The sequence below is a fragment of the Desmodus rotundus genome, chromosome 1 (genome assembly GCF_022682495.2).
Source record: "Desmodus rotundus isolate HL8 chromosome 1, HLdesRot8A.1, whole genome shotgun sequence".
Taxonomy (NCBI): Eukaryota; Metazoa; Chordata; class Mammalia; order Chiroptera; family Phyllostomidae; genus Desmodus; species Desmodus rotundus.
The window spans coordinates 150,611,255-150,625,292 of record NC_071387.1 but is presented as its reverse complement, the minus strand read 5'-3'; the positions used below and the strand labels follow the sequence as shown (position 1 = coordinate 150,625,292).

Genomic DNA, 14,038 nt, shown 5'->3' with positions numbered 1-14,038 from the left:
CTGACCCTAGCCAACAATAGATTTGAAAAGAGCGAAGCAAAGAGGATGGAATATTACAATGCAATCTCAAAGGCCAGGCAGCTTGTAAATTTTGTAGACCAATAAGCATGCCAACAGCCTTAGAATAAAATCAATTTCATAAAAGTGATCCCATCTGTCATTAAGGAAAGTTGGCCTTGCCAACAGCTGGTAAATCACCCATATCCAGGCACCTTCCCCCCGCACCTTCCACGCTGATTCTCCTGTGTCATAATATCCACCAGTGTACGTAATAAGGTCCTTCCCATCTAGTGGATGCTACTAACCGTCTGTAAAAGGGTCTTAGCGTGGGCTGAAAAAAATCCAAAAGAATCAACATAGTCTTGAAAGGATGAAAATCCAGAAAAAAATATTATTTGGTAGAAACAATAAATAGCTACCTATTGTTCAGCATCTACTATATGGCAGATATTGCTTTAAAAAATAAATAAAACAATACTTAGTATGGCATTCAAAGGAATCACAAAACTGGTATTCAATAGAAGTAAAAGTATTTTCATTATAAAATTAGTTGATGGTTGTATGATAAGGACATGTTCAGTATATTTACAAATTTACCAAGACTCTAAACCTATCAGCACACACCCTGAATTAATGACATTTTCCATTAGAAGGGTAGGCTGCTCGCCTAGATTGTCTAGAATTCAGGGATGTACATTCAACAATTCAGTCTTGACCACTTAGGGTTCCCCTAACACCAAAAGCCCCCCAAACTAGCAGATAATTATAAAATCATCATCAGATTAATTTATATTTTAAATATCTTTTATTCAGAATACAAATTGTCAGAATATGGGAACGTTTTTGCTCAACAAGGGAGGTGCTTGATATGCTAGCCATATTCTTTTTACTCTTACCCCTTTGGGCTATCCCTTTAAATTTCAGCCTTTACACTATAGATTAAAACAAATTTAATACAGAAAGAGTCAGGGCTGGATCATCAAGTTCAATTTTAATTTTACAGTTGAGGGTGGTTAAGAACTTGCCTAGGGCCACAGAGAAGCAGAAAATAACAACAGAAGACAAACGCACTGACTTCAATGAGGGAGCTATTTCTTAGGCACCTACCTTATATCTCTGAGCCCAAAAGTTCTTAGTCATGACATTCTACTATAGGTTAATTAATACCTTTGTCAGAAAACAATTTCCTTATATCAATACTTCAGCAGCTCAAATGTTTTCAGATAAGCAAAACAAGTGAGAAGTATCTTTGCATAAATTCCCATTTCCTTTTAGAAGGAATTTGCAAAATTAAAAAAAAAAAAAAAGAGCAGGTAGGTTTACCAGATTTGGAACTCTCACAAACACTAGGTTAGTGGGCATGAAATATTTTCCCCAAAGCAACACAGCTTTTCAAAACAAATGACCACTGAGCTTTCCACAGAATCTTCTCCCATCAGGTGTGATCAACCTACACTGTTCAGAGACAACTTACTCTTCAGAAAAATTTGTGGACCCTGTCACTGCCCTCCCTCTTGCCACCCCATCCCACCCTACTACCACCATACTACAGATATTGTGAAGCCAGCAAACTGACCCACTCTTTCTTTGTGCATTTTTCCAGAAATCAGCTGCCCAGCCGGTTACATTTCCCAGCAATGCTCACATTCTGGACGGGGCCATATCTTATCAGTGGAATGTCAGTCCAAGAGATGTGTGTCACTTAACAGCCAAAGTGAAAAGAAGGTTGTGTCTTCTCTCTCCTTTATCTTTCTCTTTCTGCCTGAACACAGAGGATTCCAAGACCTCTAGCAAATAGCACGGTCCAAATATGAAAGTAGCCTAGATTCCAGGAAAGCTCAGAAGCATATACACTAGATGTTATACAAGCGAGAGATCAACTTCTATTGTTTCAAGCCACTGAAATTTTTGAGCTTATTTTCTGTAGCCATTAGCAAAACCCTAAGCGACACATTAGCCTTACAAAGCAGACAGCCAGATGCTAGAGGCTGCCAATAAATGTGGACTAGAATACATCAATTTTATTATTGAATTTCCCTTGGTCTAGCCCACTCCCAAGATCACAGTCACTGGCGAGACAAAACTAAGTTCAGTCAAAATACAGAAGTTGCTATAGTCAAGCTGAACATTTAAAATCCTTTCTTATTCCATCACTATAGTGAGTGGTAAGATTTACTGCAACGGCACCTGATTTCAGATTTCTGCTGTCAATTGTGTCTCTCTAAGTTTCTGAAATCGATGTGAGAGTGTTATTATTTTTTAAGAAGAAAAAAAGCATCAATTCCTGGTGCTAACATGCAAAATTCTTTGGGAAACACTTTACAATCTTTAATAAATATGGTCCTTAAACCTGTTCAGATATCCAAGGTTCTGACTAAAATTAAAGTTGTGCCTACTTTTCAATTAAAAAATATGCAAGACATAAATCTCCTGTGGCCAGTGAATCTCTGTTCAAATGATGACTTAAATACCAATGGAAATGTTTATTTTCTATTTTGCATCTGTTTTTACAGTAACTATGATGGTGATGCCTCCTTAAAAGAAAGTAAGGAGTAAAAATGATGAGCTAGTTGTGGGCTCTGGACTAGACTAGGGAAGTGAGACCACGGTGGTGCTGACTCCTCAGCGGCGCACTGAAGAACCCAGGTTTGAAATAAAGGAAAGTGTAGGGTCCCACGAAGTTTCTGTCACAGCTGTGCCTGACGGGATGACCGACTTTGGGACCCTTTACTTCCCACCAAGCTAAAAATCTATTTTCAGCTTAGCTTATAGTTAGCTAACTTCAGGTGTCACGTGCACACTCACACTCAAACCCTTAAGCACCGCCCCCCCATTTTAACTGTGTGCCATGCTTGTCAAATAACAAGGGGGGACTACCCGGAGCTTTGACAGAACTCCTCACTCAAAACTATATGGACAAGAAGTCACTCTTATCTTGGAAAAGGGTCTAGCTCACTTAAATTGAACATTAAAAATCAGTAAAATGGTTTTTCCAGTAATTGAGAACAAATAACCAGTTAATTTCCTATGTAAATTTTTAATCCATTTTGTAGAAATACTCCCTTCATGAAGCTTTCCTTATCTTTTTCTGATGCATGTCATGTCTTTCTCTTCATGGTGTGCCTTTTATGGCACTGCGTGCGTCTTCAAGTTCTTTTCTGGCTATTTGCACCCTGCTCATCGACACCAACAGACCCAAGCTCTGGGGGAGCAACACGTCTAATTTATCTGGGTCTTTCTCACACTTCTGTATGTCATACAGTGCCAAGCCAAACATTTTAAAAACAAATGTTTTTAAAAGAAGCATACACACTGTAGAACACTGTCAACTGGGCCCCATTTGTAATGTCTCATGGAAAAAAATCTCCTTCCACATATCAATACCGGTGAGGATATCACTTCTGTACCTTGTATAACAGGGAGGTGCTGCTAGACATTTTCTTCATAACTCAACTTTGTTCTGAATAATGCCAGAGGGCAGTTCTCAAGTGAAGTTCAGTAGGTCTGTATCTAGAATAAATGTCCAAACACTAGCATTTAAAAGCTATATTGACTTAATCACCGTATTAAACATTAGTCCACAGGATTCTTCATCTACACATTAGTTGACATTTGAAAATCTGAATACTATATTTTTAAATTCTAGTTATATACATTGTACTGTAATCTAAAGTCTAAAAATAATTAAAGATTGGAAGTAAAATTTTAAATAATTTTGTTTTTAGGTCTAAATAGAGGCCTAGCAAACCCTCCTCATTTATTTTATCCACCATAGTTATAATTTGGCATTTTTTCAAGAAATAATAAGAGGTCAAAATATATTTCATCTAATCTAAGACACACAGTTATTTATTTGTTGTGCCATTAAGAAACAAAAACATTGCCAACTAATTATAGATGCCAAGAATTATAGGAAGCATTTTAATTTTGGAATCAACGAAATGAGTTACTTAGCAGAGAACATGCAAGATGAAATAAACGTTATGGAAATATAAAAAGAATGAAAGAAATACTTAGTAAGAACTAAAAATTTCTTTTATTATGTCTGCTTATTGTCCTTTATTAATAATATCATTATTTGTATGATTATAGAATGTACACTTTTAAAGGTATAAAGTATATTCAGATTTTCAGTGATGTACATGAACTGTTACATTAGTGTAACCTTAAGGGTCAAGAGTAGAGTCGTGTATATACCTAGAAATCGATAACTCTGGTTCCCTCCAGAGAGAACTAGGTAATAAAATACAGCACAGAAAAAGAATTTTCACTGCATCATTAAATACCTTCTGAGCCAAGTGCCATGTGCATGTATTAACTATGCAAATTTTAAAGTAAAACTAAAATGCCCTCTCTTTTTAAAATAATTGAGGAATAAAATACAATGTGTAAAATATTTGATTTTTCTAATCCACTGGTTTAGGGAAAAAATAAACAACTCTAAGCAAGATTTATTATATCAGACTCACTGCAGGCTTCACCTGAAGTTTAGAGGTCACTGAGGATCCTTGAAGAGAAAATACTGTTTCTTTAAGAGATGACATCCATCCTGAGGTTTGCAAGAAAAACACCCACCTCTTTGCATGTGAAATGATTGTCACCCCTTTTCATTGAAGACATTATTGAGCTTCTTCAGGAGAGGCAGAATTTACCATTCAAAACACGATTATACTTTTGGCTTCCAGAAACAACTTGGATTATAACAAGATCTGATTTGGGGGCATAAAGCCATGAAGAAATGTACAAAATAAGGGTTTCCTAAGACATTTTCTGATGTCTACATGCATAAAGGAGAAAAGAATTGTAAGGGCCATATGTACACACATTTACGAGTAGTGGATTTGAACCCAACCTCGTGCCTGAGAGGTGCCACGAAGGTCCTGGTGTTCACCCATCAAGAAGGTGCCCACTGAGGTGTAGGTTAGGGTGCCAGATAAATGAGGGTGTCAGACAAATTTTTCCTTTTGAATTTTCACCCAACTGCCTCGAAATGACTAGCATTCTCTGCTTCAGGAGGTTTTCAAATTTGAACCATAGGTGGGGGTGGTGGATAAAGATGAGTGAACTGACAGATTTGTGTGGGAAAGCGCTTACGACCTGTCAGATGTCTTTATAAAATGGGAAGAGTCACTTTATAAAAAGGGAGAATCTGATTCAAAATGTATGGATGAAACAAAGGACTCGAAACAATACTTTAAAATGTTCCTAACACCTTAAAAGCTACTCTCAACTTCTGATTCCCATTCCCTTCTACCACTTTGCTGTGACGCTGTGGCCAAGTACACATTTGAACGTATCTGCTGCAGGTCTCTGGCTAGAACATGTGCCACACAAAACCAGTTCCCGAACTATGTGCACTAGCTCTCCTGCCAGAACCCTTCCACAGGCTTTCAGCACCCATCCAAAACTGACCATAGCAATCCAAAATATGCATATCACACTCCAAAGAGAATCTGGTTCAATTGCCACTGATATAGCAATGCATTCCCAAGACCTCATTAACTGAGTCTCATTAACTGAGACTTGAAAGACTTGTGGGAGGGGATTTTTGTGGGAGTGGGTAGAGAGGGGTGTCAATAGTTTTGTCTTGGTCAATGTTAAGTTTGAGATGCCTAACAGAAATCAGAGCAGAGAAGTCTTATAGGCCTTTGACTCCGTAAAGTCTGGAGCTCATGGGGGAACAGCATTTGAGAGTTGGCAGTGTAGAGATGGTATCTCCAGCTATGGGTATCTCCAGGTGCAAGTAAAGAGAGGGCTGAGGACAGAGCTCTAAGGAACTACAACCTTTGAAGGGCTGGTGGGAAGGAGGAGCCAGCAAATAAGACTCAGAGAGAATGGCCAGGAAAGCAAGAGATTAAAACTAATTAGTTAATTAAAATAAGATTAAAAACTCTATGGTTCACATAGGACTAAAGATAATGTAATTCCTGTAGGATACTGTCAACCATATTAAGTGCTGCTGAGATGGGAAGTAGGGTAGTGATAAAGAGTAGTATAGTGGTTCAGAGGAAAAACCCTAAACCAGACTGCTTCAGGTTCAAACCTTGGCTGTATCACTTACCCACAGTGAGACCATTGTCAAGTTATTTAACCTTCCAGTGTTTTCATTTGTAAAACGGGTATGCAATGGTACCGAGCTTATAAAGGTTGTTGTAAGAATTAAGTAAGTTAATATAGATTAAACAATTAGAATAGTGCTTGACACCTAGTAGGCATTATAGATAGGGTATTATTATTATTTATCATCATTAGCATCATCATCATCTTTGGCTTTGGAAAGATGTTGACCTTGATGGAAGCCATTTCAGTGAAGTTGTAAGAATAAAATCTACTTTACTGGATTGCGACATTATGAGATGGAGAAAAGCATAAAGCAAGAAAAAACACTTCAAGGTATGAGGGGAACGGAGGAGTAGACAGAGGATGACATAGGCTGAAAGATGAATTTTTGTTCCATTAGTGAGAAATGAATAATTTTATATATGTTTACATGCAGCATGGGAAATTTCCAGTAAAACAGAAAAATGTCCAGAAACAGGAGGGAGAGGACACCACTGCAGAAGCCAAGTCTCTGAGCAGTGGATGGGATCCAGGGCCTCCATGGCAGCTGCAGCCTTAGAAGGAGCAGGACTATGCCCACCCTCCTGAGAGGACGGGCAGCCGAGGGTGCAGGTCAGCACACTTTGGTGGGAAGTGGGAAGATGAAGTAGAGTGTGCCTAAGTATATTTATTTTCTCTGAAAGTATGTGGAGAAATAACCAACTGGGAGAGGTTTCTGGAAATTTGAGAAGAAAGAAGAGTAAAAACATTGTTGAAGAAGAGGTGATTTTATTGTATAAGACGGGTAGTGCCTGGCAGTGTTAAGCACCTATTTCATATTTGCAGTCATAAATTTATAGCTAGTCCAGTCAGCATTATTCTAAAATATCCTTTTAAAAGCACGTCCAGTGCTTTACGTAAAGAAAATATATAACCTTTTTTTCTGTATTCTCTCCACATCAGATAATTGCCTTTTAATGTAATATATTTAAAATGTATTATTTAATAACTTCAGAATTCATTTATTTCTTTACTACACAGGAAGCTATATAATACATATAAATATTTTATTATTCAATTAGAACATTTATTTTCATACTGGAACATGGAATTTCCCAAAGATGATGATTATTTTTAAACTAAATCAACATCAGGGCCATATCCATCTTGAGTATGTTTTTCAGGACACCAGCGACGGGATGTCTGTTAGATCTTAGGGCTGAAATGCAGTACTTTCTTGTGTGAATCTGAGAAGGATTCCAGGATTGTATCCTGATAAATGCACCCCTTTAAGATGACCCTATCGTCTGCAATCCTGGCCCCTTCCCTCACTGTCATTTATGATGCACACACTGAAAACAGAGTATTACCCTAGTTTTGATTAAAAAAAAAAGCAAAGGCATAACTCCTATGTTTGTAGAACTTACACGCTGTATTATTTCCCATAAATATATTACCCTACTATCCTGGATTTTGTGATGACTATACCACTCAGTCAAATTATTCAATAAAATCTAAAAGTTGTTAGAGACCTCAAAAATATTTCTCCCAATCTTTCCTTCTCTTCTTGCATTACCTAATGATTTTCATCTTCTGCATATATTTTTATTTTGTTGTGTTAGAATATAAAAGCACTTTTATCTGTACATTAAAGATATTACTTCACATAGAACAGATCATAGTTCAACTATAAGATCTTTCTTTGAAAGCACTTCAAAGAAATGATCAGGAATGATCAGCAATCACAAACTGGGGTGCACTGGATTTTTATCCTTAAAAAGCCAACATTTTAAAAGGTCAAAAAATTTTTAACACTAAAATTGCACACACATTAAACATTAGAATGTATGTATTTTACGTGGAAGGGAGGGGAATGATGTCCATTTATTATTAGGAAATTAGTCCAATGTGCGACTCCTGGGTTTGTACCTCTCAACCTAATCACTTGTGTTAATGGTAGTTTGTTATGGACTTGAGTTGAGTCCAAAAATTCACATGCTCAAGCCCTAAGCTCCAATGTGATGATATTTAGAAATGGGCTCTTTAGGGAGGTAATTAGCAATGAATGAAGTAGTAAGTGTGGGACCCTAATGCAAGGAGATTGGTGTCCTTATAAGAGGAAAATGGAACTGGAGAATATTATGTTAAGTGAAATAAGCCAGTCAGTGAAAGAAAAACACCATATGATCTCACCCATACGAGGAATCTAATGAACAAAATAAACTAATGGACAAAATAGAACCACAGACGTGGAAACATGGAGGAGACTGACAGTGACCAGAGGGGTGGGGAAAGGGGGATAATGGTGGAAGGAAGGGGAAAGGACAAGAGAGCATGTACGAGTGACCCATGGACATGGACAAGTGTGAGGACTGACTGTGGGAGTGTGGGGGAGGGGCTGGGCTGGGCAGAAGAGGGCAAAGGGAGAAAAATTGGTACAACTGTAATAGAATAACAAAAAATTTTTTAAATAATGAACTATATAACTATACAGAAATCATTGTATAGAACTTTTAAAAATAATATAAATAAAGCTACATAAGAAAGGGAAAAAAAAGAGGAAAAAGACACCAGAATGCATGCTATCTCGTTGTCTCTCTGTCTCTCTCTCTCTCTCTCTGTCTCTCTCTCTCTCTCTCTCTCTCTCTCTCTCTGTACATGCACAGAGAAAGCACCATGTGAGAACACAGCAAGAAGGCAACCATCTGCAAGCCAGGAAAGAGGGCTCTCACCAGAAACTGAATGTGCTGGCACCTTGATCTTGGACTTCAAGTCTCTAGAACTGTGAGAAAACAAGTATCTGTTCTTTAAGCCACCTAGTCTGTGGCATTTTGTTATGGCAGCCTGATCAGATTAATAGAAGTATATATTTGTTTACCTCTAGGCAGGTCAACTGTCTTGTTTGAGTTTTGATGAAATACTTTTAAACTTATACACTTATATTGAAGACAAAGCAATAATGTGATCATAACCTAACTCTCTGCTATATAGCTAATTAACCCCAGTGGCTCCCCAAGTCCCACGCCTTTGGCCAATGACCCCTCTGTCTGGAAACTGATAGCCCCATATTGTCACCTGGCTGTATCTTTGTCTTCCAGGTATTAGTGAGAGTTTCTTTGATCAGCTAAGGTTTTTCTCCACCACCATGCAAGGACACTATAAACTCAGACTGTCCTATTTTACTCCTAACACTCACTACCAACTGAGCATTTTTTATTTAATTTTATATTGTGTTTTTCTTAATAAAATGTAAACTCAATGAGGACAGGGATTCTGTGCTATTGGCCAGTGTGTCCCCAGAGTTTGAAAGAGCATTTGGCACATAGCAGGTGCTCAATCAATGCTCAGTGACGAAAGAAATGAGACCATGTACCATACTACGTACCATGAGCCCATAAATCATAGTTGCCTTGAAATTAATGTTTACAACTTATCAGGTCTGGAAAATCTCATTTAATTCACCCATTTTGCATAGATGTAAGCAATGTATAACAAATATCTAATCACCCAATAAAATGTTCTTCAACTACTATTCTCCATATTACTCTAAACTGTAAGTATCTTTCAATTCTTTGTCTTCAAAGTCAAATAAAATATCTCAAACCCCAGGACAGAAGTAACCCGGTCTGGGCTAAGAAGCAGTTGGATGTGTATGATTTAAGTCCAAAGGTTGAAGCATGATGTTTGAGGGGAACCAGAGCCAGCAAGTGCTGCTGAAACCTAAAATGGGAGTTAGGGAATGCAGCAAGACAAGGCTGGAGTGACAAGGGTGGTGGGAAGATGGTAGGCGTGCTTGCACACCTTGTGACCAAAGACTTTTCTCATCGCAGTGACTGTGGAAAGCCATGGGAGGGCTTTAGAAGGAAAACTATGTGGTTAGATATGTCTCTTAGACAATTCACTCTGGCTTCTACACAGTGGTTGGTTTGAGGAGGGAAATGCTGCAGGCCGGGAAGCCAGATAGAAATAAGCGTGGTCAGCAGTGAGTACCCTGCACTCATCTAAAGCTCCGCCTGTGACCAGCACCACAGCTAGTTATGGTGATTCAAACCACAGAGTGAATGAGACAAGCTCCTCAGCCCATTCCTCGGATGGTTAAGTGTAGAGTTACCAAACGTCCCAGCAACTCAATGCCTAGGAATTCTGGCCAATAGAAAGGAAAACATGTATCCACACAAAAACTGATACATAGAAGTTCACAGCAGCATTATTCATAAAAGCCAAACGGAAGAAACAACCCAGTGTCTATGAACTGAGGAGTGGGTGAAATGTGATGTATCCATACCATGAAATATTTAACAAAAAATAAAGAAAAGAAAAAATGAAGTACTAATGCATGTGATATTGTTGATGAAAACATTATGTTAAGTGGAATAAGCCAGTCGTAAAGGACCACGTGTTGTACAATTCCATTTATACTAATTTTCCAGAGTAGGCAAATCTACAGAGACCTAAAGTAGATGAGCAGTTGCCTAGGGCCAGGGGTGGGCAAAAGGAAAGGTGGAGAGAGTGGCAGTTGTCAGCTAAGAGGCCCAGGATTTTTTTGGGGGTGAATGAAAATGGTCTAAAATTGATCATGTAATGGATGCACAACTCTGTGAATACAGTTAAAGCTATTGTGCAGCATACTTTAAAGGGGTGCATTGTATGCTATGTGAGGTACATCTCAAGAGAGCTGTTGGAAAAGAAACAGGGACTGAGAGCCCCTCCAACAACAACACGAACATTGTAAAGTGGTAGGACGGACGCCAGCTGGGGAACACCAACATATAGGCACTAGGCAGAGTGAGGAAAACCCCCAAAAGAAAGAGAAAAATACATAGTCAGAAATGTTTGTTTAAGAATTGAGAGCCAAAAGGGTAAAAGAGGCCTACAAATTCTGGCTCAAGTTTATTCTATTGGGAATATGAAATTATATCCATACTTTCGGAGCCCTATAAGGAAAAAAGTGTCCGGCTTCTTAAGATCGAAGAAAGACTCTACCGAACGATGAAGGGTTAAATAAGCACTGGCTCAGGAACATCTTATAAGAAAAGTCATTGGCCTTGTATTTTCAGCTCACAATTTGCAGCACTTCTTCATGGGACGCAAGTGTCACAGTTTTCATCGAGTGCATCAGATCAATGTCACCATAAGCCATCTGACTGACATGTGCTGTCCTGGGTGGCTCCCCCTAACTGGCCTTCACTTAACCTTTATCATTGGTCACCTAAATCCACAAAGTAAGGGATACAAAGCAGGCTGGAACCTCCAATATTTTCATAAGGAAAAGTGTCTTTTCTCCAGAAACTTTGAAGCCATGGGGGATGGGCTGCTGACAGTAGGTCCATAAGGAAAGCACGGGAGCTTCATTTCCAGTGGGAAGAAAGAGACTTTTTGACTTGGTACAAGGAGGTAGAATTAAAAGGTAAGAATTATTCACACAATAAATTACTATCTTTAAATGTGTTAGAAGAAAATTCCAGGGTCTTTTTTTATTATGTTTTGTTTTAATCAGAATTATCCTTCCACTACTCAGAAATCGGGAGGTTCACTCTATAATCAACCCAGTCTGGTGAACCGCTGGTGGCCAAAGTTGGTGTCAATTATTTCCCGCTGCCCTACTGAAATGACCTCACGCTATGTGGGAATAATAAGGAACAAATAGAGCTGCTTTTCCGCATCTTGGTGTTGTCAAAGGGTTGCCTCTAAAAACAGGAAGGAAACCCCACCTTTCTCACACAACACTCTCAGATCTAAGGCACTGCAAGCAGGAGCAAGAGGGAAGAGGTGAAGCCAAGCATGAGTAACAGAATAACTAATAAAGCCAGGCTGGACTCCCGAAAACATGACTTAAGGGATGGTGTTTGATTCAATAGATGTGGTTCTGTCCATGGGGCTAGGTTTTCATACCTAGTACTTTTCCCTTACTCACTGGATCATAACATTTCAAGAAGTGCTGGTATGACCTCAGAGTTAGACTAATTAGTGGCCAACATTGCAATTGGGAAATGGAAGTTAGGACAAAGAGGGTCAGGCTTTTAAATGAAAAAGAAATTTGCAAAGTAAAGCTCATTATTTATTATGCTTTATGCCTCATTTTTGGTTTCATAACATTAGGCACATAAGTCTGGGCACATTTCCAGGCTCCTAATTCTGCTCTACTTTTCCTTTTCTCTCATAGTAGTTACCACTTCTAATACACTGTATGATTTACTTATTTAATTTCATCTATTTTTTAGCTTTTTAATCTCTCTATACCACATTAAAATGTAAATTCTTCAAGGCCTGTTTTACTCATCGATGTATTCCAAGCACCTACAGGAAAGCTTCTCCCAGAGTAGACATTCAATAAAGATTGATTGAGGGAATGAATGAACGAATGGATGAGATTCATTAAATGAAGTAAATTGTATTTTTAAACATGTATTTCAGAATTCATAATTACATAAGTGTGTTTTCTCTCAAAATAGTCATCCTAGGGGGCTCTTATTCTAGTTAATGCCATTACTCAAAAAATATTTAGAATTTCTCAATCTTTGCTTTAAAAGCCACATAATATATTAATCTTATAACCTTATGGTTATATTTTTTCAATACAATTATAATTTTTCAGTTCAATCATCTAGTTTCTTTTTCAAATCTTGTTCTAAATGACTTTTAGTTCTTTCCTTAAGTCACATTCAACCTGAAAAGGCAAAGGTTTGTGATGATTCCATAGAGAATTAACAGCAACAAAAATTGCTCATTGCACAATGACCAGAATTGAAGAAAGAGAGTCCCAGCAATATCCTACAATGTTATCAGTATTAGTGTGGACTGCATATGAGTCTGTCCAGAGAGTATCCAGCCATGTACTATGAAAGAGACATTTGTTGAAGAAGATACAAGATATAAGAAACATTGTGCATAGGACAATGACACCTCAGTCTCCCTCAAGATAGGCACCTTTGGACCTCATACAGTTCTCCCAGTGTCTCTTCCACTGTTGAAAACACTCTGCAAAATCCTTTGTTAGAATCACCATCAGCTGCCTCATTGTGTTTTCCTGAATCTCATCGATGGTCTGAAATCTCTTCCCTTTCAAAGGTGATTTTAGTTTTGGGAAAAGCCAGAAGTCACAGGACTCCAAATCTGGGCTGTTACAGGGGCTGAGTCACCTGGGTGATTTGATGTTTTTCAAAAAAACTCTGCCATGAGACGTGATGCATGAGCAGGTCCATTGTCATGATGAAACTGCCAACCAGTTGCCCATAGCTGCGGCCTCCTGAATCACCCCAATAGTTTCCACAGAGAAATGTTCAAGCTTAGTGCAAAATTTGATACAGATTTGTTGCTCTACTTGTTCAGTCATTTTGAATGTGATGGCCACACAGTACACATGCTCACTCAACAGCATCTATCACTCCCACTGACTAGTACAGTGAAGTTGTCATTATTCATGCATGCACTCCACTCCACTCTCCCTGGCTGCCAGGTTACATCAATGTCATGCAAACCATTCTCGTTATATTAACAATGGCTGGACTTTTTCCAGACAGACCTCATATAACATTTTGGGCAGGACACATAACTCGTTTCTCAAGAACCATTTGGATAATCACATTTGACAGCATGTTTGTTCTTTTATACCGTGTGTTTTTCCATCTCTAGCTGATTTAATTAAAATTTTAAATTAAGTACTGAGCTGGGTGTTAAGTACAATAAGAAGCAAAGGCATACAAAATTAGTGAAGTGGCACATCTTTATAAGACAAAAGGTACATGGCACTACCTTTTACAAACAACTGTTTTTCTAATACAAAAATATTTCATGCTTAATGGAGAAAACTCAAAAGACATATAAAACTGTTTTGACGGACTTTCCCTGTGTGCAGGAAATGAATGAGAGGAAGGCACGATGGCCACATTTTCATCTCATCCTGCACTCCCTTGCTCTCTATGCACCAGGCGTACCGACTGGCCTTATTACAATTCCCTGACTGCTTGCCTTGTGGTCCTGCTGCCTCAGCGCCTTTGTT

The 14,038-nt window shown here is 38.4% G+C and overlaps 1 protein-coding gene across 12 annotated transcripts in view; it reads right to left on the bottom strand.

The window, feature by feature from the left end:
• MCTP1 (multiple C2 and transmembrane domain containing 1) overlaps positions 1-14,038 on the bottom strand; it is a 458,878-nt gene that overhangs the window by 341,318 nt on the left and 103,522 nt on the right. The gene's annotated exons all lie outside the window — the stretch shown is intronic.